This window comes from Magnolia sinica, chromosome 12 (genome assembly GCF_029962835.1).
Source record: "Magnolia sinica isolate HGM2019 chromosome 12, MsV1, whole genome shotgun sequence".
Lineage (NCBI taxonomy): Eukaryota > Viridiplantae > Streptophyta > Magnoliopsida > Magnoliales > Magnoliaceae > Magnolia > Magnolia sinica.
Genome location: NC_080584.1, coordinates 67,130,888 through 67,158,878, shown reverse-complemented (window position 1 = coordinate 67,158,878; position 27,991 = coordinate 67,130,888). Strand labels below are relative to the sequence as shown.

The following is a 27,991-nucleotide window of genomic DNA, read 5'->3' as shown; positions in this document are numbered from 1 at the left end:
AATTGACCGTGAAGTAAAGGGGAATTGCCGGAATTGACCTTGAAATGCATGGAAATGACCGTGAAGTGAAGGGAATTAACCGTGAAATGCATTAAATTGATTATGAAGTAAAGAGAATTGACCGTGAAATGTATGGAATTGATCGTGAAGTGAAGGGGAATTGCCAGAATTGGCCGTGAAATGCATGGAATTGGCCATGAAATAAAGGGAATTGACTGTGAAATACATGGAATTGACCGTGATGTAAAGGGAATTGACCGTGAAATGCATGGAATTGACCATGAAGTGAAGGGGAATCGCTGGACTTGACCATGAAATGCATGGAATTGACCGTGAAATGAAGGGAATTGACCATGAAATGCACAGAATTGACCGTGAAGTAAAGGGAATTGACTGTGAAATGCATGGAATTGACCATGAAGTGCAAGGGAATAGCTGGGATTGACTGTGAAATGCATGGAATTGGCCGTGAAATGAAGGGAATTGACCGTGAAATGCATGGAATTGGCCGTGAAATGAAGGGAATTGACCGTGAAATGCACGGAATTGATCGTGAAATGCATGGCATTGACCGTGCAGTGAAGGGGAATCGTCGAGATTGACCGTGAAATGCATGGAATTGATCGCGAAGTAAATGAAATGAATGAAATTGACCGCAAACTGATTGAAATTGACCGCGAAGTGAATGAAATGGATTTTCAATGATCGACCTGATGGAATCTTGGAAAATAACCATGTTGGTTGGCTAAAGTAGCTTCTCCTACTCCAAAATCATATAGGGAACGTCAAGTAACTAATTTTGGTTTAGAAGATATTCTTATTAAATGAATAAAGAAAGAAATGAAAAAAAGAGAGATTTTTTTTTTTATATGCTTATATATACATATTTATATAAATATGTATTAGAGAAAATTGTAGGTAGAATAAAGTTCTCCATGTAAAAAAATAAAAATAAAAAAAAAATAAAAAAAATTGTACAAAATGGCATGGACTACAGCTATAGCTACGGTTATAATCCGTAGCTGTAGGTAAAAATACTTCAATACATATCGAATACTCTTTGATATGCATCGAAAATTGCAGGATTTTTGAGGCTAAGTCGCTGGACAGTTCTGGACCTTTTTCGATCATATCGAAAGACCTTCGATGCATATCAAAGTACATATCGAAATACCTTCGATATATATCAAAAGACACATCGGGAAAATAGGGCTACAGTTATAGCTACGGTTATAATCCGTAGCTATAGGAAACCCCAGCTTTCAACAATCACATTTATGAAAAAGCAGGGGCATTTTCGACCTTTGGCAAGTCATCTGTACGTATGGGGATTATTCTCGCGAGGTAAAAAGAAGTGGGCTTTGAAATGTAAATGGGCCATAAATGGGTCGTACAGTTGTAAATTTCTCATGATCGGGCAGTCCTATGGCATGGTAGCGGTCGGATATCTAGGTATTGCAATGTATGCTATTCTCCATGGTTGGTTAGGTGGTCGGTCCAAGTATATGATGATATAGTGAGTCTTGAAGGTTTTTATTGGTTGTATGAGGGTTAGAGTGTGCATTTGTGAGCTTAAGTCCAAGTGTTATTTTCCCAAAAGTCCGGGTTTAAATGGGGATGTACGCTAGGAAACGCACCGACGTACCTTACACAAGCCTCCAAATTTTCAAAGTATTACAGATATCGTTTAAAGTTAGAGACATTGTTGATAAAATAAAAAATAAATTTTACAGCCGTATCAACTATCATTTATGGCTGCTTAACAATCCATGGAGTTGGCTACTCGATTCTATGGGCCACATCGCGTCTTTACTCGCATCGGGGGAGTGGTGTACATACTAGATATACCAACCGGTGCGTGAATCTACCCAACTTTCAATGTCTCATGCCTCGGAAGAAAGTTGAAAATTTGATAGCGGCTACTGCAACTCTATCAGTTTTTAGGGAGGATGGGTTGGTTAATATTCTCCACCCCGAGAGCATTTGGATAGACGACTAATCAAGCCTAATAATTAGGTCGCACGTGACCTGAGTATTAATTCAGTGGGTCGGTTTGTCTGTGGGAGGAAGAAACAATGTGGGAATTATGGCGGAAGATATAACAGTAGTTTCTGGAATTTTGACCTTGAGGGCAAGGTCATTTTGAAAATGGATGAATTGTAATGATTGTTATACACATAGGAGTCATGTTTGCCTTCTTTGTTATGTTTGGGGAATATCTTTGTGGAGGAGATATTTTGGAGTTATATTAGATAAGTGAATTGCTTTGGGATTATTCCTTTGGTAGTTTCTTGATTTTGAGGGAGTCGTGGGTGTCTTCTCATGTTGGCAAAGTAGGGATGTATGGTATTAGTACTTGTAATGCTTTGTTTTGTCAATGAAGATTACCCTTGTTTCCAACCAAGGGGATGAGAACTCTGTCCATTGAGTTCTATGGTTTCAATATCTCTTTGTTAAGATTGGTTGTTTAGTTTTTCTTGAATCAAAATTTTAATCACCGTAACATGTTGTGAAAAAAAATATATTTTAAATAAATAAAAAAATTTATATAATTATAAGTGTTTTATGAAAAAAAAATATGCGTTTTGGCATTTTTGGGAATCGTCTCATATCAGAAAGGAGATAAGAAAAAATTGAGTTTATATGTGAGGTATAGAGTACCTTTATGTCGAAGCACTGGAACACCCGCACGCGTGCATGTGCTCAGACTTAGGCTTGGTGCGAGGGCGTGGGCATGTGAGACAGTGTGACTGTAGAGACAGTAGTGGCGCACTTTGCACTTGCACATCGTATCGCAGATGGGTCGATCCTTCGTGGCCTTATGCGAACCGGTGTGACAGAGAATATGGGTTAGGTGGCTGGGATGAGAGCTAGTGGTCTGAATAAGACCTATGTGACTTTTATAGAGGCTCAAGAAACGGACCAATGCAGTGGTCTAAAAAGATTTTCTTTTTCTTTATTTACCAGAAACTTGTGTACAAATTTCCATTTGTGGCTCTTCGTATTTGCTAAACGCAGATCCACACCCAAGCTCATCGTATCCTATAAGTTGTTTGCTTGAAACCTATCAACATTCTCAATCTGATTGAGAAGGGGCAAATAATGCTTTAAGGATAGAGTAATTATACCTACTTCAGCCTGTCCCGATATTTTCGGTTTAATCATTTTACATAAATTATAAAATCTGTAATTTTTCTACAATAATCTTAAAGCGTCATTAGAATGGAAAGTGAAGTTGTATCTTCCATTGAACTGATAAATCATGATCTGATTCATCTTAATCAGTTTAACAGAACCAACTTTACAAGTGGCAAGACAAGATCAAGTTTCTTCTGACAGCCTTCAAGATCTATTGCATTTTAGATCCAAATTTGCAACTACAGCCTGTTGCTACTGACGAGTACACACTTGAACAGATTGTTACTCGCAACAAACGAGCTAAAGATGAATTTCTGTGCCGTGGACATATACTGAATGCACTCTCTGACCAACTGTACGATCTATACACACAAATGTCATTTGCAAAAGAAATTTGGACTGCCCTGGAGTTCAAATACAAAGCTGAAGAAGAAGGTACTAACAAGTTCCTGATACTCAGGTACTTCGACTATAACATGGTAGACAATGAATCGCCATTGCATCAAATCCAAGAATTGCAGATAATAGTGAATAAAATCAAAGTCCATTAAAATTGATCTTCCTGAGTCATTCCAAATAGGGGCTATTATCGCAAAGTTGTCCTCGATGTAGAACGATTATAGAAAAAAGTTATTGCATAAGACTGATGATTATACACTAGAACAAATTCAGAAATATCTTCGAATTGAGGAAGAATCCCGCAACCATGATAAAAAGACTGAAAATGGGAAATCCTCGTCCTAAGTACACGTAGTAGAAAATACTGATAACAAGAATCTCGAGAACGACGATTCCCTGAAACCCAATAAATGGAAATTCAAGAAAACTCATAAGAAGAACGGAAAGTTCAAAGACCCTTACCATGTCTGTGGGAAAACTGGGCATTATGCTTAAGTTTGCTGATATTGCAGATAAAAAAAAGAAGCTAGTGTAGTAGAAGGTGATATAGTGGCAATGATCACTGAACTTACCACAATATAAGAAAAAAATTTCAGTTGGTGGTATGATACTGCTGCCACAGTATATGTCTGCTAAAACAAATCAACTTTTAAAACCTATAAGGAATTCACCAATGGTCAAGAAGTCCAAATGGGTAATGAAGTCTGATCGAAAGTCGTCGATAAAGGAACTGTTGAATTGGTATTTACTTCTACAAAAAAAAGGATTTTGACAAATGTGTTGCACGTCCTAGACATGAGGTGAAACCTAGTTTCAGGGGATCTTCTAGGTAAACCTACAATAAGGGTAGTGTAGGAATCAAGAAAACTAATTCAATTAAAGAATGAGATTTTTTGGCAAGGGATATGCTTCTAATGGTATGATAAAATTTTCATTGAATGAAAGTAGCACTTCTGCGTATATGGTTGAATCTGTAGGACTATAATATGGTATACTAGCACATATAGGATATAATACATTAAAATTCATGACTAAGAATGGTTTTATCTTATACACAGATAATGAGAACGATAAATTTGAAGTGTGCATACGATCCAAAATGATAAAGAAACCGTTTCCTAGTATCAAGATGTTATCTCAAGTATTGGATCTCCTGCACAGTGATATCTGTGAGTTAAATGTCATTTTTACTCGTGGAGGTTGAAGGTATTTTATAACTTTTATTGACGATTATTCTAAATATGTGTATATATACCTATTAAAGAGCAAAGATGAAGCATTAAACATATTTAAAGTTTATAAAGTAGAAATAGAAAATCAAGTAAATAAGAAAATAAAGATTCTCCGTAGTGATAGAGGGAGAGAATATTTTCAAATGAATTCTCCAACTTCTGTGAAAATATGGATCAATACACTACTGTACTACACCATATACACCACAACAGAATGGTATATTAGAAAGGAAGAATATATAACATTAGTAGAAATGATCAACTCAATGCTAATACAAGCAAAGTTGTCACTCAGTCTATGGGGTGAGGCACTGCTTGTAGCATATCATATTCTAAATATAATTCCCTCTAAGAAACATAAAACATCACCATAAGAGATATGAAAAGGTAAAAAACCTAACTTAGAAAATCTTAAAGTGTAAGGGTGTCTTACTTATTGTATGACTCGTGATCCCAAAAGAACCAAGTTAGGACCCAGATCTATAAAGTGCACCTTTGTAGGGTATGCACAAAATAGTAAAACTTATAGAATCATATATGTAGAGTCTAACACCATAATAGAATCAAGAGACGTTGAGTTCTCTGAGACCTAACTATCTTTAGAGTCAAGGGATAATAAAGTTCAAACTCTTAATAGAGAACCAGTTAGATAACTCCATAAGAAGTGAAAGCTTTAAGTGAACATCGTAGGAGTCAGAGGGTAAGAATAGAGAAGAGTCTTGATGTTGATTAAATAGATTCTCAGCATATCTTTTTCCATCTTTTAGAAGGAAATTAAGAAAATGTTATCAGAAAAATACCTATAATAATGACTATAAAAGATGACCCTAAAACACATAATGATGCTATGTCTTCTAGAGACTCACCATTTTGAAAAGAAGTCATTAATGATGAAATTGAATCTATAGTATAAAGTCAAACATGGGAACTTGTTAACTTACATATAGGTCCTAGATCTATATGTTGTAAGTGGATATTTATGAAGAAATATCATAGTGATGAGACTATCTAAACCTTTAAAACTAGATTATTAGTTAAGGGATTTAGACAAAAAGAATGGATAGATTATTTTTACACATATTCTCATGTGGCTAGGATAATATCTATTAGGATTTTATTCGCGCTAGCTTCCATGCATTATTTTCACATCCATCAAATAGATGTAAAGACTACGTTACTTAATGGTAACTTCAATAAGGAGGTATACATGTAACAACCCGTATGATTCATTCTACTAAGAAATGAAAATAAAGTATGTAAATTAATTAAATCTTTGTATGGATTAAAACAAGCACAGAAATAATGACATGAGAAGTTTGATTCAAAAATACTATCTCATGGTTTCATGCATAATATAGCTGATAAACACATATATTTTAAAGTTGATGGTAGCTATATAATTATTATTTGTCTATTTGTTGATAACATGTCAATAATTAGTAATAAAATGGAAGATGTAACTGAAACAAAGAAGTTTCTGTCTTCCGTATTCAAAATGAAGGATCTTGGACATGTGGATATCGTCCTAGGTATCAAATTTAAAAAACATAGTGGGGGCTATGCTCTGTGTCAATCTCATTACATTGAGAAGATACTAAAAAACTTTAACCATCTCAATATAAAAGAAACAAAAACCTCATTTGATCCAAGTATCAAGTTGAAAGAGAATAATGGAAGAGCTGTTACACAACTTGAGTATGTGAGTATTATAGGCAGTTTAATGTATGTTATGCAAGGCACAAGACCAAATATCACGTATGCTCTGAGTAAACTCAGTAAGTTTACTAGTAACCCCAGTGTGGAACCCTGAAATATTTTCAGTAAAGTCCTTGGTTATTTAAAAGCAACCAAAGACTTACGGTTATTTTACTAAGAGTTTCCTACCATATTGAAAGGTTATACCGATGCGAGCTGGATATCGAGTGTAGGGGACAAAAAGTCCACTTTAAGGTGGGTATTCTCACTAGAAGGTGCAACCATATCTTGGGGATGTAAAAAATAAACATGTACAATTTACTTGACCATGGAGTCTGAGTTTATAGCCTTGACTACAACAAGCAAAAAGGTGGTGTGGTAAGGGATCTTTTATTGGAAATTTCTTTTTGTATAAAGCCTATACTGGCTATGTCACTACATTGTGATAGTGAAGCCACATTATCTAGAGCCTATAATGACACTTATAATAGAAAGTCTAGACATATAAGTCTACGATTGATTATGTGAGATAATTGATACGAGATGGAATCATTGCAATTTCCTATGTGAAATCAAGTAATAACTTAAATGACCATTTTACTAGACCTCTAACGAGAGAGGTAGTAAAGGCAACATCTAAAAGGATGGGGTTGAAACTCTTCAACCAAAGTTACGCCAGTGATGGTAACCCAAACTTTTAAAAAAAAACATTAATTTCAGGTTCAATGGGTAAAAACAAGTTATTGACATGTGAAAAATTTCAGCACTAAAATTATATACAACCTAATCCATAATGAATAAGTGCTGAGCGTTACAAAAAGAGGGTTGAGTCTTAAAACTCTTAATGAAATATAGTCTAAAGGATAAGTGCCTTAATAATAATGAAGATACTAGAAGGATTTTACCTATGTGAACATAGAGATGGTGTCGTCTCTCATGAGCGTTGAAGTTTCTCTCGGGATCGTTCATGAAATAGGATGATCAGCACATGGTCATTAATTGTGCTTAGCAAGATTGTGGAAACTCTAATAAACATAAAAATGAATATGCATATGGTTTCTCCGGATCTGTTATCTAGGAATAATTTGTTCAACGATGCCTCTATTAGTAATTTCAATAGAGCTTTGAGATACTAACACTAAGGAAAGATTCAAATTGAAAGATATCTTTCTTTATGCATATAAGTTGTTTCTATTCTGGCAGATATTTTTTCAAAAAATATTTTCAATCAAGTAGGGTATTGTTGTGAAAAAATATTTTAATTAAATAAAAGATATACATAATTATAAGTGTTTAAAAAAAAAAACAATATGCGTTTTGACATTTTTGGGAATAGTCCCATATTGGAAAGGAGACAAGAAAAAATCGAGTTTATATGTTAGGTGTGGAGTACCTTTATATTTCATCGGTTGATCCGTGGAGTATCGGGGCTTACGTATTCCAGTGCAAAGCACTCGGTCACGGTTACAGTCACAGTCTTGGGCTCAGGCTCGGTGTGAGGGCGTGGGCATGTGAGGCAGCATGGTTGTAGAGGCGCTAATGACACACTTTGCACTTGCACATTGTGTTGCATATGGGTCGCTCCTTCGCGACCTTACGCGAACCCGTGCGAGTCATGGTGCCACTGAGCATATGGGTCATGTGGTTGGGATGAGAGCTAGTGGTCTAAATGAGGCCTATGTGGCTTTTATAGAGGCTAGAAACTAGCCATTGGAGTGATGTTTAACTCCTCATGCAACATAAATTCGGACCATATAGAAACTACTGCATGTGGCTAGCCCAACAGCTGTAAAACGGCTAGCTAGTGAGTGTAAATGGTTAGTATGCAGTAGCAATTATCCCACATGCACAACGGTTAAAAACTGCCAATAACGGCTAGTTTCTCACCAATAGCTAGAAAATGGTCACATTGGTTAATTGCCCTGGATCAAAACGGTCAACCACCTTAGCCTATATAAATAGTGCCTGGATGGTTCAACAGGCCATCACCAAAACTCGAACCACACTCACATACGAACCAGAGAAAAGAGCAACTAGTGTGCTCTAAGCAGTCAACAAGCTTCATATGAACCTTAGGTAGAAGACCTTAAGAAATGGACCAATGCAGTGGTTTAAAATTTTCTTATTCTCTTTCTAAATTTGAGATTTTTTTTTTCCTTTTTCTTTATCTGCCAGAAACTTATGTACAGAGTTCCATTTGTGGCTTTTCATATTTGCTGAACACAGATTCACACCTAGGATCTTCGTATCTAGAAGCTGTTTTCCTGGAACCTATCAACATTATCAATCTAAGTGAGAAGGGGCAAATAATGCTTTAAGGACAACGTAATCATATATGCTTCAGCCTTTCTTGATATTTTCGGTTTAATCATTTTACATAAATTATAAATTCTGTAATTTTTCTACAACATAATAGGTATGAAACGATTCTAGACTGTTTCATTCTCTGAGTGGAGGCTTTGGTAGGCACTGCAGCCCTTGGTGTGGTGGTGCTAGTCGGCACTGTTGCATGGTGCAATGGTGCTGGTAGGCCCTATTGTCTGATGCAGTGTTGTTGGCTAGTGCTGCTGCTAGAAGCACCAGTGCTGGCCAGCTGCTACTGTCTGATGTGAAAATGTTGGACAATGTTGCTGCTGGATGCAGCGGCTAAGCTGGTGGCAGTGCTGGTTGGAGGTGTTGAAAGAGAAGGAAGAAAAAGTAGAAAGCAATTAAAGAGAACAAAGCAAAGGAAGGAAAAAGAGAAGAAAGAAAGAAAGAGAAAGGAGGAAAGGAGCGGAAAAGAAGGAACTAGGGTTATGATAACCCTAGCTCTGATACAATACTGTTTTGGAGAAAATTGTTATCAGGGAGAGAATAACTCCCTAATCTCTTTTATTAAGAAAACCTCGATTACAAATAAAATGGTGTGCCAAGGGAAGGTGGAAGTACATATACACATTAACACACAAAATAAACTCAAAACTAACACATTGGCTTCAAGAAACGAAATTACTGAATCCTACAAGCTCATCAAGCCCCGAGTTAGAAATGAAAATGTATATGGACATTGTGTCTCTGCAAACATTAGACTTTTTGTAAGCTGTGATTGAACCATCACCCGTTAGAGCGCGAAGTCAAGTGCCGGGTTGGCTCACTCACCTGGCTTCAGTACTAGAGATAGTAATCTCATTGGTAGAGCTGATTATAACATTGGCAGAAGATTTTTCTGATCCAACCACTGCCCTCGCCACGAAAAATCCTGGTTGTGTAGGCTGCGGAAGATTCACATTTTCACTTCCCAGCATGACAACAATTGTCGACATGGTGGGCCTATCTACTGCATCTTCTTGAACGCATAATAGTCCAATGTGGATCCATTTGAACACTTCATTTTTCAGACATTTCTCCACTAAAAAGGGATCAACCATCTCCATAGCTCTTCCGTCACGCCATAATCTCCATGTCTGCATTGGAGTGTTATATCTTAATACTACTCCGTCATCAGAAACCTCAAAGGAAGGGGAATAAAAAAAGTTCATTAAAACCAGAGAGAAACCTACATAAGTCAGGAGACTTTGAGCATGTTCAGGGAAATTGAGACTGGTGTTTCTTTTTCCGCGTACAATCTCTAGCAGTAGAACTCCAAAGCTATACACATCAGACTTCACAGAAAATAACCCTCTCATTGCATACTCTAGCACCATGTATCCATTGCAAAAATAAAATGATCATGAAAGACTAGAAGCATTAACTTTGTGTTTGGATGCACTATTAAATTGAATTGCAATTACTAATCTAGTGAAGTAGAAATAACCATACTGAACTTTGTAATTCATGTTGGGTTTTGGGTCCAAATTGCAAATTGTAATTTGAATACTAATTATCCATTATGAATGCTAGGTAACATCATTAATCTTTGTCTTTTGTTCTTGACTAAACTGAATTTTCATGAGTAAATTTAGTTGTGCATCCAAGCATAGCCTAGAATGTCCAAGCATTATCTTGAATAGAGGAACTCTAAGCCGGGTGAGGAAGCTCACCTATTTTCACAATAATCACTCAGCCACTCACCTAGGGCCCACAAAGTGCATGTCCCTACACATGCATGGATGGACTGATTATCATGCAACTTGGCAAGGTTTTCATTGTAATATATATGGCATGCATTTCTAAAGTAAAATATGGAAGCGAACTTACTATGTTCCAACCACTCTATTGGTATTGACCTCGCTTTGATTTCCTCCAAAAATCCTGGCCATTCCGAAGTCATATATCTTTGGGTTCATCTCATTGTCCAGAAGAACATTGCTAGCTTTCATATCCCTGTGAATGATTCTCAGTCTTGAGTCCTCGTGGAGATAAAGAAGACCCCGTGCAACTCCACCTATGATGGTATGGCGTCTTTCCCAGTCTAATTTTACCTGCTTGATTGGATCTGCCATCAAGAGAAAATAGGAGAAAGGTATAAACTATTTCTGGCATATCTAAGAAAGAGAGAAGTTGGGGTGGTAACAAAACGGTTTGGGATTAGCCTAAGCCCAGTGTGTTTATTAGTTGGGCAGATTGTCTGGCCCAAGGCCAACCCATGCAACTGATCAACGGACCTACATCCGGTTCAGACTCAGTCCCCATTAAAGAATGCTGATCGGCGTCAATAAAAGTCACACCATTAGTTCTATGTAAAAGAAAGTATCTGGATAATAGAAACTACTAGCGATCCGTGGGGCTAAAATCCATATATGTGGTGGTTGGGATCATCGTTTGGTACGGGTGTTTGCGGTATTCCATCTACTTGGATACCGTGGAATAATTGGCTCCAACCAGTGTACATGACCCTTGTGTAGGAGTGGCAATTGGGAAAGCCACCAGCTCATGTGACTTAAGAAATTTCCAAATTTCTTCCCACTTCTCTTATGAACCAGTAGCATGCATTGTTTGGGGCGCAAATTTTAGGTAATTCTTGTCATTTCCTATTTGACTAAATTGAATTTTGGAGATTCAATTCATTAGTGCAATAAAACGTGGCACATATGTTGTGTGTTTTTGAGTTTGTGAATTTTACAGAACTCAAGTGAAGAACGGACCATACCAAAGAGGAAGACATCAAGGCTAGTGTTGGGCATGTATTCATAGACAAGCAACTTTTCTCCTTTCTCTATACAACAATATAAGAGCCTCACTAGATTCATGTGTTGTAGTCTGGCAATCAAGGTAACTTCATTCTTTAACTCCTCTAGACCTTGCCCTGAACTCCTTGAAAGCCTCTTAACTGCTATTTCCTTCCCATCAGGGAGCAAACCCTGAAAATATTCACATGCAATAGTTACTATTTTAGAGAACATATATATTGGTTTTTGGTTTCAATGAATGGGCCATGGATTAGTGATATGATTGAACTTGCACAGGAACATGCACAAAATCCTCCATATTGGAAGATCCTAGACCTCCATTGGGACTTTTTCTGTTTGATTGTCAACCTTTTTCTTTAGAGATTCACTGAACAGTTCTGTGGATACTCCATCCACAATGGGGACAAAATATCATAGTTTTGATCATTAAACCATGGACCTCATTTGAACAAAATGAAATATATAAGGTACTGTACAATGTTTGGCATTAGCATTGTATTTAATACACTATTCCAATTACTCCAAGGTTGAAAGTATCATTAGCTTGTAGACAGGGCCAAATCCACCTTGTCCAAGCTTATTTCCTTCTGAGAAGTCATTTGTAGCTGCTTGTATTGTAGCTAAGTCAATCATAGGTAGTTCTTGAGTATGCACTTCATCTTCTCCAAGCAAGAACTCTGGATCGAATGGAGAACCCAAACCGTGTAACAGACCTAGATTGCTTTTCTCTTCCCCTGCATGAAAGTTTATAATATGTTTTAGTACATCTTTTGGATAGTCCATCACTTGGCCAATCGATGGGACCTGTGGATACATTTCTAATGGCCCTTCACTTGGCCTTTAAAAAACAAAAGAACAAAAAACAAAACAGGTGGAATCAGCCCAACTGTATTTTATTGCCAAAAGGAAATATGCAGCCATGTACTTCGGGTAGGCTCCACAAAACAACGGGGCCTCACCTATCACATAGCGATTACACGACCACATGGAAAGAAACCCATAAGGGAAAAAAAGAAGAAAAAAGAAGAGGATCAAACTCCAACAAGCTACACTACACCCTAACGTAATAAGTGCATATGGAAGAGGAGAGGAGAAGGTGATTGCCTTCTTCCTCTTTGATAATCCTTACATCTATAAAGAGTACTTAATTAAAGTAAAACTGTTATTGAGAATAATGAATGAATTGTTATTTCCACGTACTTGATGTGACTTATAAAAGCAGGACTTTCACTACTCTTAATTCCACTCGAAGTGAAATACTTCCAAAATACTAAAACTTACTAAAAATTAATAAAGATATCTAAATCAATCCAAACATGTTCAGAAACGACTTTGAGATAACACGGTATGCTAAAAACCCCAAGTAGAAAGAAAAATGGCAATTACATAATTTACTAAAATTAGTAAACTTATATAAAGTAGATCTTTGACCTTAGCTGACTTTGTGAGTTAGCACATGAAAGAGGGACCGGCCACTAGAAGTTAAGTGAGGCCCACCGTGATGTATGTGAGGAGTCCACCCTGTCCAAGCACTAAAGGAAAAGGTGGGTAAGGAGACTTCTACCATTGAAACCTCCTCGGGCCTTCAGTGATATTTATATGCCATCAAGTCATTCAACTTCGATGAACAGAAAATAGAACAATATTAGCCTCATTCAAAACGACCTTAGCTGACTTTGTGAGTTGGCACATGAAAGAGGGACGAGGATTGCCGGCCACTAGAAGCTAAGTGAGGCCCACCGTGATGTATGTGAGGAGTCCACCCTGTCCAAGCACTAAAGGAAAAGGTGGGTAAGGAGACTTCTACTGCTGAAACCTTCCCGGGCCTTCGGTGATATTTATATGCCATCAAGTCATTCAACTTCTACGAACAGAAAGTAAAATAATATTAGCCTCATTCAAAACTTCAATGCCCCACGAATGTTTCAACGGTGGATGTTCAATCCTCACGGATGGCCATTACCGTTATGGCCTTAAGTATTTTGCATGAAGTTGTGACGCAGGGATGAACGTGATGGGGATAATTACTCCGAATCCACGGAGCTTCTCTGGACTCCTCACAGAGACTTCTCGAATCCACGAGGAAAGAAAGTAGAAAATAGAAATAAATTCTAATAAATTCAAAATTGATTAATTCATGAATAAAAACGAGTTCACAACCCTTTAAATAGGGGTACCAAGCAATGGGAAAGAAATCAGAATCAAACTACAACTCAAACTCTTAGAATCCGCGACTTACTATAAATAGTAAACTTACTATTTATAGACGGTCGTGATGTCTACTAGTGCGCAAGGTTTTCGGCCAAAAATAGTAAGTGTCCTATTTGGCTTCACCAAACCGTTCTCCTAATTATTCTAAGCTCTTTTCATGTTGGGCGCAACTCCTAAAGCCCGACGGATGAAGAGTTGTAATCAAACTAAAACTTACTATTTATAGTAAAAGCAAAATTAAAACGGGGAAACGACCATCGATCCAGGGGTTTTTCACAATTTCGGGTTGCGCAACCCGGCATAGCGGGGTTGGTTGGCTTCAGTAGCTCGTTCTACCCCAAAATCATATATTTTACGTCAGATAACTCATTCCGGATTGCAAGATACGCCTGATTTAAGGTTCGATGGTCCGGATCACTTCTGTCGTCGACCGGGCCTTTTCTGATCCATCTTGGCCATGTAACTGTCCGCGACCTGCTCTACATCAGTCTCCTCCACTTCAAAAGAACTCGTCCTCGAGTTCTCGTCATGCTCTGGTTCATGATACTCGGTTAGGTCCGTGACATTGAAAGTCCGTGAGATGGCCATGTCATCTGGGAGATCAACAACATAAGCGTTGTCATTGATCTTTCGAATGATTGGTACCGGTCCAATCTTCTTATTTTTCAACTTGTTGTACGTCCCGGTCGGAAATCTCTCTTTGCGCAAATGGACCATAACGCGGTCACCTACCTCGAACACTTTTTGTCGCCGATGCTTGTCCGCTTGTTCCTTGTACTTCTCGTTCGAGGCATGTAGCTTAGTCCGCTTACGCATGGATGCCCATGATCTTATCGCACATATGTTACATTTGCAATGCTCGTGCACAGGTGCTTGGGCGGAGGGACCAAGTCAAGTGTGTGGCGAGGCACTCGTCCGTAAATAATCTGAAAGGGATTCTCCTGTCGAGCGGTTCACCATATTGTTGAATGCAAACTCGCTTGAGACAAGGCCAAATCTCACCTGCTTCGGTTTTCTCCTGAAATACGGCGAATGAGGTTTCCCAACGTGCGATTCACAACTTGAAACTGCCTCGGTCTGTGGGTGGTAAGCACTACTAAATTGAAGTAGTGTATCGAATCGATTCCATAAAGTCCGCCAAAAGTGGCTAATGAACTTCGTGTCACGATCAGAAGTAATGGTCTTGGGGACCCCGTGTAGCCGAATGACCTCCCTGAAAAATAAATTCGCCACATGTGTTGCATCGAGGGTCTTCTTGCATGGGATAAAGTGCGCCATCTTTGAGAAACGATCTACCACCACGAACACCGAATCCATGCCGCGTTGTGTTCGTGGGAGACCAAGTACGAAGTCCATTGATAAATCCTCCCAAGGGCCGTTAGGCACAGGTAACGGGGTGTAGAGGCCCGTATTCTCAGATTGCCCCTTGGAGGTCTGACAAACATGACAACGTTGTACGGCTTTTCCCACATCGCGTACTAACTGCGGCCAGTAATACCGCTCTTCCACAAGAGCTCGCGTCTTGTCTCGCCCCAGGTGTCCACCAAGGCCACCTCCATGTAGCTCCTGAATAATCTGCTCCCTCGAAGAACTTTGGGGGATGCACAATCGATTCCCTTTGAAGAGAAAATCGTCTCGCATATGTAGGTCACCGGGTGACCTTCTTGACACTTCATCCAAGAATCTTTGAAGTCCTCATCCTCGGCATACAACTCCTTGAGACAGTGAAGCCGACTACCTCGTTGCTCATTGTTACTAGTAGTGATGCACGACGGCTAAGTGCATCGACCACCTTGTTCTGCTGCCCTGACTTGTGCTGAACGAACGTGAATTTCTGTAAAAACACAACCCATCTAGCATACACACGATTCACGTTAGTCGACTATTAATAAACTTTAATGCTTGATGGTCGATGTACAAAACAAACTCTCTTTGAATCGAGATAATGTCGCCAATGTCGCGGTGCCTGAACAATTGCGTACAACTCAAGCTCATAAGTCGACCACTTCTTTCGGGCTTCGTTGAGCTTCTCGCTGTAGAAGGCTACCGGCCTGCCTTCCTGTGATAATACTCCTCCAATTCCGACATATGAAGCGTCACACTCAACCTCAAACAATTTGTCGAAATTAGGGAGCACCAAGACCGGTATTGTAGACAAACGATGCTTGATCTCATGAAAGCTCTTATCAGCTTTATCGGTCCACTGGAACGGTCCTTTTTTCATGCAATCTGTTATAGGTGCGACTATGGTGCTAAAATCTCGCACAAATCGACGATAGAAAGTCGCCAACCCATGAAAACTCCTCACCTCATGAATGTTTGTCGGGATCGGCCATTCCCTAATAGCTCGCACCTTTTCATCGTCCACACGAATGCCTGTGGACGTTACAACAAATCCTAAAAACAATAGGCTGTCAGTTAAAAAACTACACTTCTTCAAGTTGAGGTACAACTTGTTAAGTTGTAGGACCTGTAGCACCTGCCTGAGATGTTTCTTGTGCTCTGCCTCATCCTGGCTATATATCAATATGTTATCAAAATATACTACCACAAATCGGCCAATGAATGGTTTTAGAACTTGATTCATCAAACGCATAAAAGTACTTGGTGCGTTCGATAGGCCGAAGGGCATGACCAGCCACTCATACAACCCTTCCTTGGTCTTGAATGCCGTTTTCCACTCATCACCGGGTCGAATACGAATCTGATGGTACCCGCTCCTTAGATCTAGTTTAGAGAACACCTTGGCCCCTTCTAACATATCGAGCATGTCGTCCAACCGTGGTATTGGGAACCGATATTTGATGGTAATTTTGTTGATTGCTCGGCTGTCGACACACATGCGCCAGCTTCCATCTTTTTTTGGCGTTAATAATGCTGGTACGGCACATGGGCTCATGCTCTCTCTCAAGAGACCCTTACGGATCAATTCCTCCACTTGCCCCTGAAGTATCTCACACTCCTTCGGACTCATCCGATAATGAGGGCGATTGGGCAGGCTAGCCCCAGGGATGAGGTCTATGTGATGTTGGATGTCCCTCATGGGGGGCAATCCATCAGGTAAATCCTCAGGCCAGACTTCTTTGAATTCGTTTAGCAACAGTCTTAAACTTGGAGGGATGTTTGAGGGTTCTTCTTCCTCGCCTTTCACCACTACAGCGTATACCTCGCCGGTTTCCTTGGATTCTTCCATAAAATCCCGAATGGTCAAGAGGGAACTCCCCTCCACTTTAGAGGCTTCAGGGTGGTTCTCTGGTGCCATAGGGGCAAGGATTATTTTTCGACTATCCTTGACAAATACGTAAACATTATCTCGTCCCCGATGGGTCGCATCCCGACTGCCAGGGTCGACCGAGTAACATATGACAAGCTTCCATATCGACCACGTCACAAAGTATTTGATCTTTATAATTTTTGCCAATTGAAAATGAGATAGTGCATTGTTCAGTTACCTTGGTTTCATTCACCTTTTTTATCCAGCCAATTGAGTACGGGGAAGGATGTTTCATCGTTGGTAACCGCAACTTGTCCACCATCACTCTTGAAACGATGTTCTCGCTACTACCACTGTCTATGATCACATCACAGACCTTTCCATTGACGGTGCACCGAGTACGAAATATATTGTGTCGTTGTGGATGTAATTCCTTTCGTGGGGCATACAGCAATCGCCTCACAACTAGAAATTCGCCACGATCCTCGCCCGTCATTTCATCGCCACCTGCTATTTCTTCAGTGATTTGTTCATGTTCATCAAAGCGATGGTCTTCCTCTACGGCCTCATCTTCAGTGCCCCCTTCATTTATAGTCAAGTGTGCTGCGGGACGTTGAGGACAAGTGTTTGATAAGTGGCCTGGTTGGCCACAGCGGTAACAATTGTTCGACCTTGGCCGAGCATAAGGATTTGGAATCCTACTCGGACTCGCTGTTGTAGGTGCTGTACGTTGAGGCCTGGATGAGCCGCTCCCCGTATCACGGTTTGCGGTTGTAGGAAGTTGAGGTACTGGGTCTTTTCCTCGTGGCAGCACTGGATCCTGCGTGGAACCCGTCATGGGAGGTCGAGTTGAAGGATATGGACGAGCAGGAGCTCTTGCAAGTTGTGTTTCTGCCCTACCCGCCAATTGAACTGCTTCATCCACAGTCCCGACTGGGTACATCTGAACTCGGTCCTGAATTGTCGGTCGCAACCCACCTATAAATCGCGCCACCTTCTGTGACTCAGATTCTGACAGATCGTTTCGTGTAGCCAGCCGTTGGAATTCTTCAGTGTAATCTGTGACTGTTCGATTTCCTTGCCTGCAATTTTGATATTGCTGGAATAATATCTGCTCATAATCACTGGGGAGAAATCGAGATCGAAGAAGACGTCTCATCCGTGGCCATGATGAGATAGGCGCCTTGTTCTGGCGAGCTCGTGAGAGTTGTAATTGTTCCCACCATGCAGAAGCACCAGATTTTAATTTAAACGCTACCAATTTTACCCTTTTATGATCTGGCACGTCCATATAATCAAAATATCTCTCTACTTCGGCTAGCCAATCGAGAAAATCTTCTATACGTAATAAACCGTTAAAACTAGGAAGTTCAGCCTTACCTCGATAGTCTCTTTCAGCACGATCTAGATGATCACCTCCATAGATTGGTCATCGCGCAAAACCCTCATTAAGGTCCTCGTCGCTAGAACTTGAATCATCTGGTGTAGCCCTGCGGTTTGCCACTGGTAGTGCTCGACGAAAATCGGGATTGTGTCGTACAGCAACCATGGGTGGTGGAGCCACCACGGGTGGTGGAGCACCGCCTAGGGCTCGGGGTGGAAGTAGCGCATCCGCAAGACGGTCGAGAGTTGCCTGCAGCCCTTGCATGGTCAACTGACTCTGCCGGTAGAAAGCTTCCATTCTTTCCGAAAGATAACGAATCCCTGGATCACCGTCCACAGGATTTTGATTCATACCTTCGTTGTTTGCCATCGGCCCGAGGAAAATCCTCGCTTTGATACCAATTGACGCAGGGATGAACGTGATGGGGATAATTACTCCGAATCCACGGAGCTTCTCTGGACTCCTCACAGAGACTTCTCGAATCCACGAGGAAAGAAAGCAGAAAATAGAAATAAATTCTAATAAATTCAAAATTGATTAATTCATGAATAAAAACGAGTTCACAACCCTTTAAATAGGGGTACCAAGCAATGGGAAAAAATCAGAATCAAACTACAACTCAAACTCTTAGAATCCGCGACGTACTATAAATAGTAAACTTACTATTTATAGACGGTCGTGATGTCTACTAGTGCGCAAGGTTTTCGGCCAAAAATAGTAAGTATCCTATTTGGCTTCACCAAACCGTTCTCCTAATTATTCTAAGCTCTTTTCATGTTGGGCGCAACTCCTAAAGCCCGACGGATGAAGAGTTATAATCAAACTAAAACTTACTATTTATAGTAAAAGCGAAATTAAAACGGGGAAACGACCATCGATCCAGGGGTTTTTCGCAATTCCGGGCTGCGCAACCTGGCGTAGCGGGGTTGGTTGGCTTCAGTAGCTCGTTCTACCCCAAAATCATATATTTTACGTCAGATAACTCATTCCGGATTGCAAGATACGCCCGATTTAAGGTTCGATGGTCCGGATCACTTCTGTCGTCGACCGGGCCTTTTCTGATCCATCTTGGCCATGTAACTGTCCGCGACCTGCTCTACATCAAGTTGGCCATGTCAGTAGGACCTGGCATAGGGACGGCCTGTGCCAGCTGATATTTCAGCTGGGTGGGCCATAATTAAACGGCCAATGATGATGTAAGCGCATGTGCAGAACGTCATCGCCCAACATTCACGTGGCACGCATGGACGAGATCAGAACCGTTCATTTAATATAGGTAGTATCAGGCAGGCCAGATACAAGTATTACACTGTTTGTAGGATTGAAATACTTTAGGCAAGCCGGAAATGGCTAATTTTCAGCGAGAGAGAGTTCATTGATTAGATTATTTTGATGATCTAATCTTGGTAACTTTGGTTGGGGCCCAACAAATATAGGAATCCCAGGGGATGCACTGTTCTGATCATCATCCACATCTGCCACGTGTACAGTACACAACACCGTGGCCAGGGATGGAGATTGGATATCTTCCAACATTGGGACACTGATTTCCTCTAAAGTTCCTGTGCTGGAAACCTAGGTGGGCCACCGTGATGTTTGTTGGAAATCTACCCCATCCATCCATTTTTTGAGAGTAGGACATGGAACCAAAAATAACCCGAATACTCAAGTGGGCCGCACTAAAGGAAAAGGTGGGCAGGGAAATTCCTACCATTGAAACCTCCCTGTGGTCGAAAGTGATGTTTACATGCCATCCGTACCGTTCGTAACGTCATTCCCAATGAGATGAACTGAAAAAACAAATATTAGCCTGATTCAAAGCTTCTGTGGCCCCACTAATTTTTCAACTGTGGACGTTGAATACTCACGTTTTTACCCACTTGAGTAATGAATCGGGGTCATTTTTGGTTCCAAGTCCTAAAATGAGATCAAAAAATGGATGGACGGGTGAATTTCTCACAAACATCACGGTCTCCCCACCTAAGTCTAGTTCCGGGCTTTCGCAGCAAATCCAACATTGGGACTTGGGAGAGATTGCTTTATTGAGCGCGACTTGCTCGCCGCCCGTAACCAGTGATGTGGGTGAGACACTGACCGTGGGCCCACATTGATTGTATATCCATGCCGTTCATCATTTTTTCAGTTTATTTTAGGATTTGGTCTCTAAAATGAAGCAGATACAAATTTCAGGTGGGCAACGTTGCAGGAAACACCGATCATTGAACGCCCACATTTAAAAACTTACTAGTGTCCACTGTAATGTGTTTACTGACCATCCAACCGCTTGATAAGGTCAAAAAGATCTCAATGAAAGAAAAAATCAAATATCAGTTTGATCCAAAACTTTCGTGGCCAATAATAGTTTTTTAATGGTCAATAACCACTGTTTCTTGTGGTGTGGTCCACGTGAAATTTTTATTTGCTTCCGTTTTGGGACCATAGCTTAAAATAAGCTGGAAAAACAGATGAACGGCGTGGATATACAATGAATACTTCGAGGTGGTCCCTACGGTTAGAGTCTCACCCCCACATCCTTGCAGCCCAGTCGCGCTCCAGTTTAATGGGATTTTGTTGTTTACCTTTGTGTAATCTCTTACTCGACCGAAGATAGAAGTAGATACAAGACCCGATGAGAGCCAACCCTGAAACCGCTGCTACAGTATCAATTATCACAGTCGTTGATCGCTTCCTGTTGTTATATGTAGCAAGAGCAAACCATTTCTCATTTCCATCGCAATGCGCAAGAATTAATATAATATTCTCATACATTCTACACGGTAATGCATGTTCACCTACAACGCATAGCATGTGTACTTTGGATTCGACCCAGCTCATGTGACCATGCAAAATATGGGCCCCACCATGATGATTATCTGAAGCAGAAATCAAGTTGCTGCACTCATCAGGCGGTCTACATGTATATGTTGATAATAGCCGTTCATTTTTAGTTTTTTGTTTTGAACAATGCGGTCGATCTCATCTGTGGGCGGCCCTGATTGTTTTAACATGGCATCAAAACATAGAATCAGCTGGGTAAAGTTATTCGGCACACACTGCAAAACCTTCCATAATTATGCGACTGACCTGATTTGTGGAACGACTGGATCCAAGATAGGTCCCACCATGATCCACAAGTCGTTGGATGAACGGTCTCAATCAAAATTTAAAACTTCAAAGACAAGAATTGTAATTAGCAACTGGGTTTCTTTCAGGTTGGAACTTTGAACTTGTCTAACTGTGACGTCGCATCATGAAGAAGACACGAAACAAGGGGTTTGCGAACACCACAACCGATTTGTAAAATCACGCAGGCACAAGTGCCAGCATGCGACACGTAGGCAAGAACTGATGGACGCAGATTAAGTACTACCCCCGCCTGTTCCGAGCTCGGGACAGATGTATGGATTTCATCAACACCGTCCATCCAGTTTTCCAAATAATTTTAAACGATGAGATCAGAAATAAGAAAGAACCAAATTTCAGGTGGACTACACAAAGGGGACTAATTTACTACCGTTGAAAAGTTATCAGGGAATGAAGTTTTGGATCAAAATGATATTTTTGTTTTCACTTCATCCATGTGGATACGACCGTATCAACAGGTTGGATGGCAAATAACATGGTCAATGGTGGGCGCACCGGTGCTTCTTGTGGTGTGGTCCACTTGAGCCTTGGACCTGTATTATTTTAACAGTAATAATATAAAATGATATGAAAAAAAGAAAAGAAAAAGGATGGACCGTGTAGATAAAAGTCATACATCACGGTGGCACCTCGGTGGCCCCTCGAAGCGTCCGCCTTTCCCATCTCAGAACATGCGGGGTAGTACCTAATCCGCGCTTAAGACTGACCTGTTTATCGGGTTGAAAATGCTAATATAAAATAATAATAATAAAAAAGATCGGATGAGATCCATGTCAGTAGAAGAACGAGAATCCCGATTCAGACAGAAGCGGATTGGCTGGTGTACCGCACGCCAGTGATCTGGCTGCTGTGGGAAGGCGTCGTTCAAATGATATCAAAGTTACGCGTCCTCAAAATGATGTATTTATTATATCCACACCGTTCATTCATTTTTCTGAGATCATTTTAGTGCATAATTCCAAAAACTATTCATATTTAAAATTTAGGTGGACCACACCAGAAATAGCACTGGAACAATGATTCTCGCTGTTAAAACATAAGTAGGGCCACTATAGTGTTTATTTTCTATCCAATCTGTTCATAAGATCACAAATATATGAATGAAGAGGAAAAACAAATACGACACTTATCCAAAACTTCAGTTACCTCAATAGGTTTCAATGGCAGACATTGAATCTTATAGCTTTTTGCAGTGTGGTCCACCTGATATTTGGATCCGTCATATTTTTTGGTACAAGCCATAGGATGAGCTTGTAAAATGAAATGAAGGTTGTGATATAACACATACCTCGTGATGGGACTCAAACAACTTGGTGACGACAACACACAAGCTAGAATAGTAGTGTGTGGTACAGCAGCCAATCCACTTTCGATCTAGACATGTACTGAGAGGTGGTAAGCGGATTTACTGGTGTACCAGCTGCCAGCAATCTTACTGATTTGTTGACGTCACTAAGTTTCGTAAGTCCCATCACGAGGTATGCGTTATAATCAAAACGCCCACTATGTTTCATGATTCCCATCGCGAGCATCGGACGGGATTGGATCGGAATGGGTATAATCCGATCTGATCTGAAAAATCTACAGCTTTGTCCAACTCGATCTGATTTAGGAACAAGTTTGAGTCACCTGACACAAATTGATCCAATGTATGGTGGGCCTAACCCGAACCGAGTCCAACTCAATTAGGAAAACCGAGTCGGATCGGGTTTAGTACGTTTTGAACCATTTAAATTTAATTCAACTGTTTCATATGGTGTGGTCCACTTCAACCTTCAATATATTATATTTTTTTACTCAAGGCCTAAAATGCTATGTTAAAATGGATGAATGGCTTAGATAAAATATATAAAACAAGGTGGGCCCCATATAACTCTGTAAAACTATATCGGTGCTTGTATTACAATTTGTGCCATCCTTTTCACATAAGCACGTCAATTGCAATTATATATAACTTCCGAATTATAAGCACGTCACTTGTTTTATATAAGCACGAAGGTATGTGTTATATCCAAACCGTCCGTCCATTTGGCGAGTTCGTCTTAAGGTTTGAGACAAAAAATAAGACAGATCTAACTATCGTGGGGACCACACGAGTTATTTAACGGTGAAAATCATTCCCTACTACTATTTGTGGTGTGGTCCATATGATCTTTGGATATTATTTATTTTTTGGATAATGCTCTATAATAATATCTAAAAATATACGAACGGTGTAGATATAATAAATACATCACGGTGGCCATGTAACTTTGATATCCTTTGAACCCTTCGTACAACTCGAATCTCGAGGAGCGTCAGTGTCGTCTTCGGACGTGGATTTTCTCCGAAAGACTTTCGCAGAAAGTTCCTACGTGGGAACCCAGGTGGGGCCCACTGTAATGTTTGTGAGAAATCCTATCCGTTCATACGTTTTGTGAGTTCATTTTAGGCATGATGCTAAAAATGAACCCTTTCCAGATCTCAAGTGGGCCGAAAATGTGATAATTCAACGTCCACGGTTGAAATATTCGTGGGCCACAGAAGTTTTAAATCATGCTAATATTTGTGATTTCAGTTCATCCTAGTAGGGATGAATTTATTAACGGTATGAATGGCAGATAAACATCACTGTCGAACCTAGGTAGGTTTCAACGGTAAGAATTTACCCAACCACATTTTCCTTTAATACGACCCACTTGACCTTTGGATATGGCTCATTTTTGGCATCATGTCCTGATATGAACTCAAAAAACGGATGGAAGGGGGGGATTTCTAACAAAAATCACAATGGGTCCCACCTAGGTTCCTAGCGCAGGAACTTCTTGCGAAAGTCTTTCGCAGGAAATCCGCGTCCGTCATCTTCTCACGACACGTATCTATATAGGCTAGCAGCTGGAGCCTGGATGTCAAATTGACATCACGCCAACGCATAGAGAGGGAAACCGACTGACTGACATGGTCGGTGCTATGTGGGCCCCACCATGACGTATGTGTTTCATCCATGCCGTCCATATATTTTTACAGATAATTTTATAAGATGAATGTAAAAATGAGGTATATCCAATTCTCAAGTGGACCACATTACAAGAAACAATGTTGAATGAGAGTCGACCATTAAAAACATTTTGAGGGCCATAAAAGTTTTGGATCAAGCTGATCTTTGTTTTTTCTCTTCCTCTAAGACTGTATGACCTAATCAACGGATTGGATGTCAAATAAACAGTATAGCAAGCCTTAGATGTCAAATAAACAGTATAATAGGCCTTAGGAGGATTTTAACGGTGGATACCCAACCGCTATTGTTTTCATGTGGTGTGGTCCACCTGAGATCTATATTCCTCTCAATTTTAGTACCAAGGCATGACATGAACTTTAAAAATGGACGAAAGGAATGAGCGAAACACAGACACCCGGATCGAGGCAGGATTTGCCAGCTCTAGCGAGATATGTTATATTCAAACCTCCTCTTGATGGGCTCGTCTTAAAGCTTCAGTTGACAAATAAGACATACAAATATCAAGTGGACGAAACTGCAAAGAGTAGTAGAGGATTGAACGCCTACCATTGAAATTATTTTATGATCACAGAAGTTTTAGATGAATATGATATTTGTTTTTCTTTTTCATACAGGTATGTATGACATTATGAATAGATTGGATGAAAATAAATGGTACCGTGGGTCCTACAAATGTTTTAATGGTAAGAATCGTTGTGGGACAACGGTGGCGTAGTCCACTTAAGCTTTGTATATGAGTCATTTTTGGGCTCATGATCTCTTCGGTGAATTAATGGGCGATATTAAAAATATAATATTTTGGAGCCATATAACTTTGATCTCATTTGAACTGTTCGTGCAGCTCTAAGCGTGAGTCGTGTAAGCCCTCGTCTTCTTGCACATGTACCCACACCATCCAGGCCGGTGGTGTATGGTACACCAGCCACCAACCAATCGGCTTCCTTTTCTTTTAAAAAAAAATAAAATAAATTTTTTTTTAAATTAATGATAGATCAAAACATACGCTACTGGAAGACTAAAACTCTTATTTTGTTTTTTTCCGGCCTATATGGACATTGACAATGCTTTCTTTCTTCCAAATATGTCACTTACATAAAAATTATATATCATAGAAAAGGTGGGCTGCCTCCATTGAAATCAATGGATACCAGATGGCCTGACTCGATGTATCGGTGTGGCCCCACGGAAATAGTGGATTTTTAACCAAGGTTGCAAAACCTGGATGGTCATGCTCATGAGGCAGGCTACCTTTCGAATCAATGGTTAACAGATGATCGGTTTCAATGCATGTGTGGCCATATCAGCTTGACTCGGCCGATCCTGGAATGACATGCCCTGAACCCTAAACGCTAGCTGTTCTATTTTCTTATAAGTGAGACTAATGAAATTCTTAGAAACGATGCTTACCAACAGTAGTAGTTGGAGGTGATGGAGCGGCTGGTGCAACCGCAGCTGGAGACGCAAAAAAGCGGGCGATCTCGAACCTCAAAACACAATTTGCACCGAGAACTCGGCCCCCTATCTTTCCATCACAGCACTTCGGAATCTTAGAAATAGCATCTTGCAAGCACGCGTTGCAGTCGTCATTAGTTAAATCCTGGGTGCACTGCACAAGTCCATATATTGTCTGATTGATCGTAGAATTAGCTTCTCCAGTTGCAAACTTCCGAACCAAAGGATCGAACGCAGCCACAGAAGAAATATTCTTCATCAAACGGTTCAGTGTCGATTTAAACTGCTGAGGGTCCGATGCATCCGCCACATTCGATAAAAACACATCTATAGAATTATATGTGGGATCGTATACAGATCTGAATCTACGGTCTGAGTAACGCAACGTACAGTAATCATACCATATGACTGCATCTGTTGTCATGCCGCACTTCTGTTTGATTTCTTGACTGGCCTGGTTGACGCAGGTGCTGCAGAGGTCAGTAGTGATGTCCCCTCTGCAGAGGTAGAGACCATAGGCGATTGCAGGATCGTCGCCCTTGTTGTCGTAGAAGTATGTGTAGAAGCGAGCGTTGGAACTTAGAACGGAAAGTACCTGGTTGAGATTAGTTCCGAAGGGGCTGTTAGCAGTATAATTAGCTCTATTTGAACAGATTCGATTGAGATATTGGGCATGAGAAAGGGTAGGGAAGAGTAGAAGAAGAAAGTAAGTTAGATGGAGGAGGAAATCCAACGGCTTCGATTGGAAGTTATGCATCTCTTATTTGTTGGTTTGTATGGAGAGAGAAGAGTGTATGAAATCTGAGTGCAGGGAAACTTCGGTTTCAAAACTCATTTGGCATGGACGAGGAAGCGGATTGGATGGTGTACCACACACCACCAATGTGGCTGGTGTGTTGACGTCACCAATTTCTGTGAGTCCCATCGTGAGGTATACATGAGTGCTTTGGAAACCGTTTAGCTTGTCGTAAGTTTGAGCCGAAAAATAAGATGGATCCAAAAATCAGGTGGACCACAAATTAAAAGGCAGTGGAGGATTCAACGCCTGCCATTGAAACTCTTTTGGGGGTCATGGTAATTTTGGATCAATATGATATTTATTTTTTCTCTACATCCAGGTATTTATGACCTTATGAATACATTGGATGGAAAGTAAACATTACGGTGGGCCTCAAAATGTTCTAACTATGAGAATTATTGTCCCCACTGCTATTTGCGGTGTTGTTCACTTGAGTCTTGGAAATTACTCATTTTTGAATCAAAATCCGAAAGGATCTCGCAAAATGGATGAAAGGTATAGATATAATAAATATATCAATTTGGGGCCATGTAACTCTGATCTCCTTTGAACTGTTCCTACAACTCGGATCTCTCGACCATCAGCACTAGTCTTGGCACGACACCTACCCACACCAGGTAAGTTGCTGGTGTTTGGTACACCAGCCAATCCGCTTCCATGGAGGACGTCTTGCCTATGTGTGTCCCCTCCCGTTCTTTCTGCATGTGATGTCAAACAGGACCCACATGAATAAACCATCGAATTAATGGTTTTTATTATTATTAATATTTTTTTTACCAAAACCGCCCCATCCTATTAGGGCTGTCGACGGACGGGCTTGTGGTTGGTCTTGCCCAGGATTTGAACTAGGTTCTATTAAAAATTCTAATTTTGCAGGTTCAGCCCTGGCCCATTGACACCCCTACATCCTCGAGTCTTTACATGTTTTTTCCGACCATTTAGTTAAGCAAGTATTATACTTCAAGAAAAGAGGTATGATTCTATTATTTGCACCGCTCATCATACTTATACATAAAGATTGGGTGCAAATTTGATCCAAAATGAGATGTCTCTTTCTTGTTCCTAGAAGAAAACAATGATAGAAATTTTTATTATGAAGATTATCCAGGAAAAAGTCTACCAAATCAAAATGGGCACTACCAAAAAAATGAGCTATATAGCTACGGATTTAATCCGTAGCTATAGACTACGACCCACTGTTGGACTTTTATAAGTTG

At 40.3% G+C, this 27,991-nt stretch overlaps 1 pseudogene; it reads right to left on the bottom strand.

The window, feature by feature from the left end:
* Positions 1-9,356: 9,356 nt before the first annotated feature.
* LOC131220192 (cysteine-rich receptor-like protein kinase 15) lies at positions 9,357-26,758 on the bottom strand (annotated as a pseudogene).
* Positions 26,759-27,991: the final 1,233 nt, after the last annotated feature.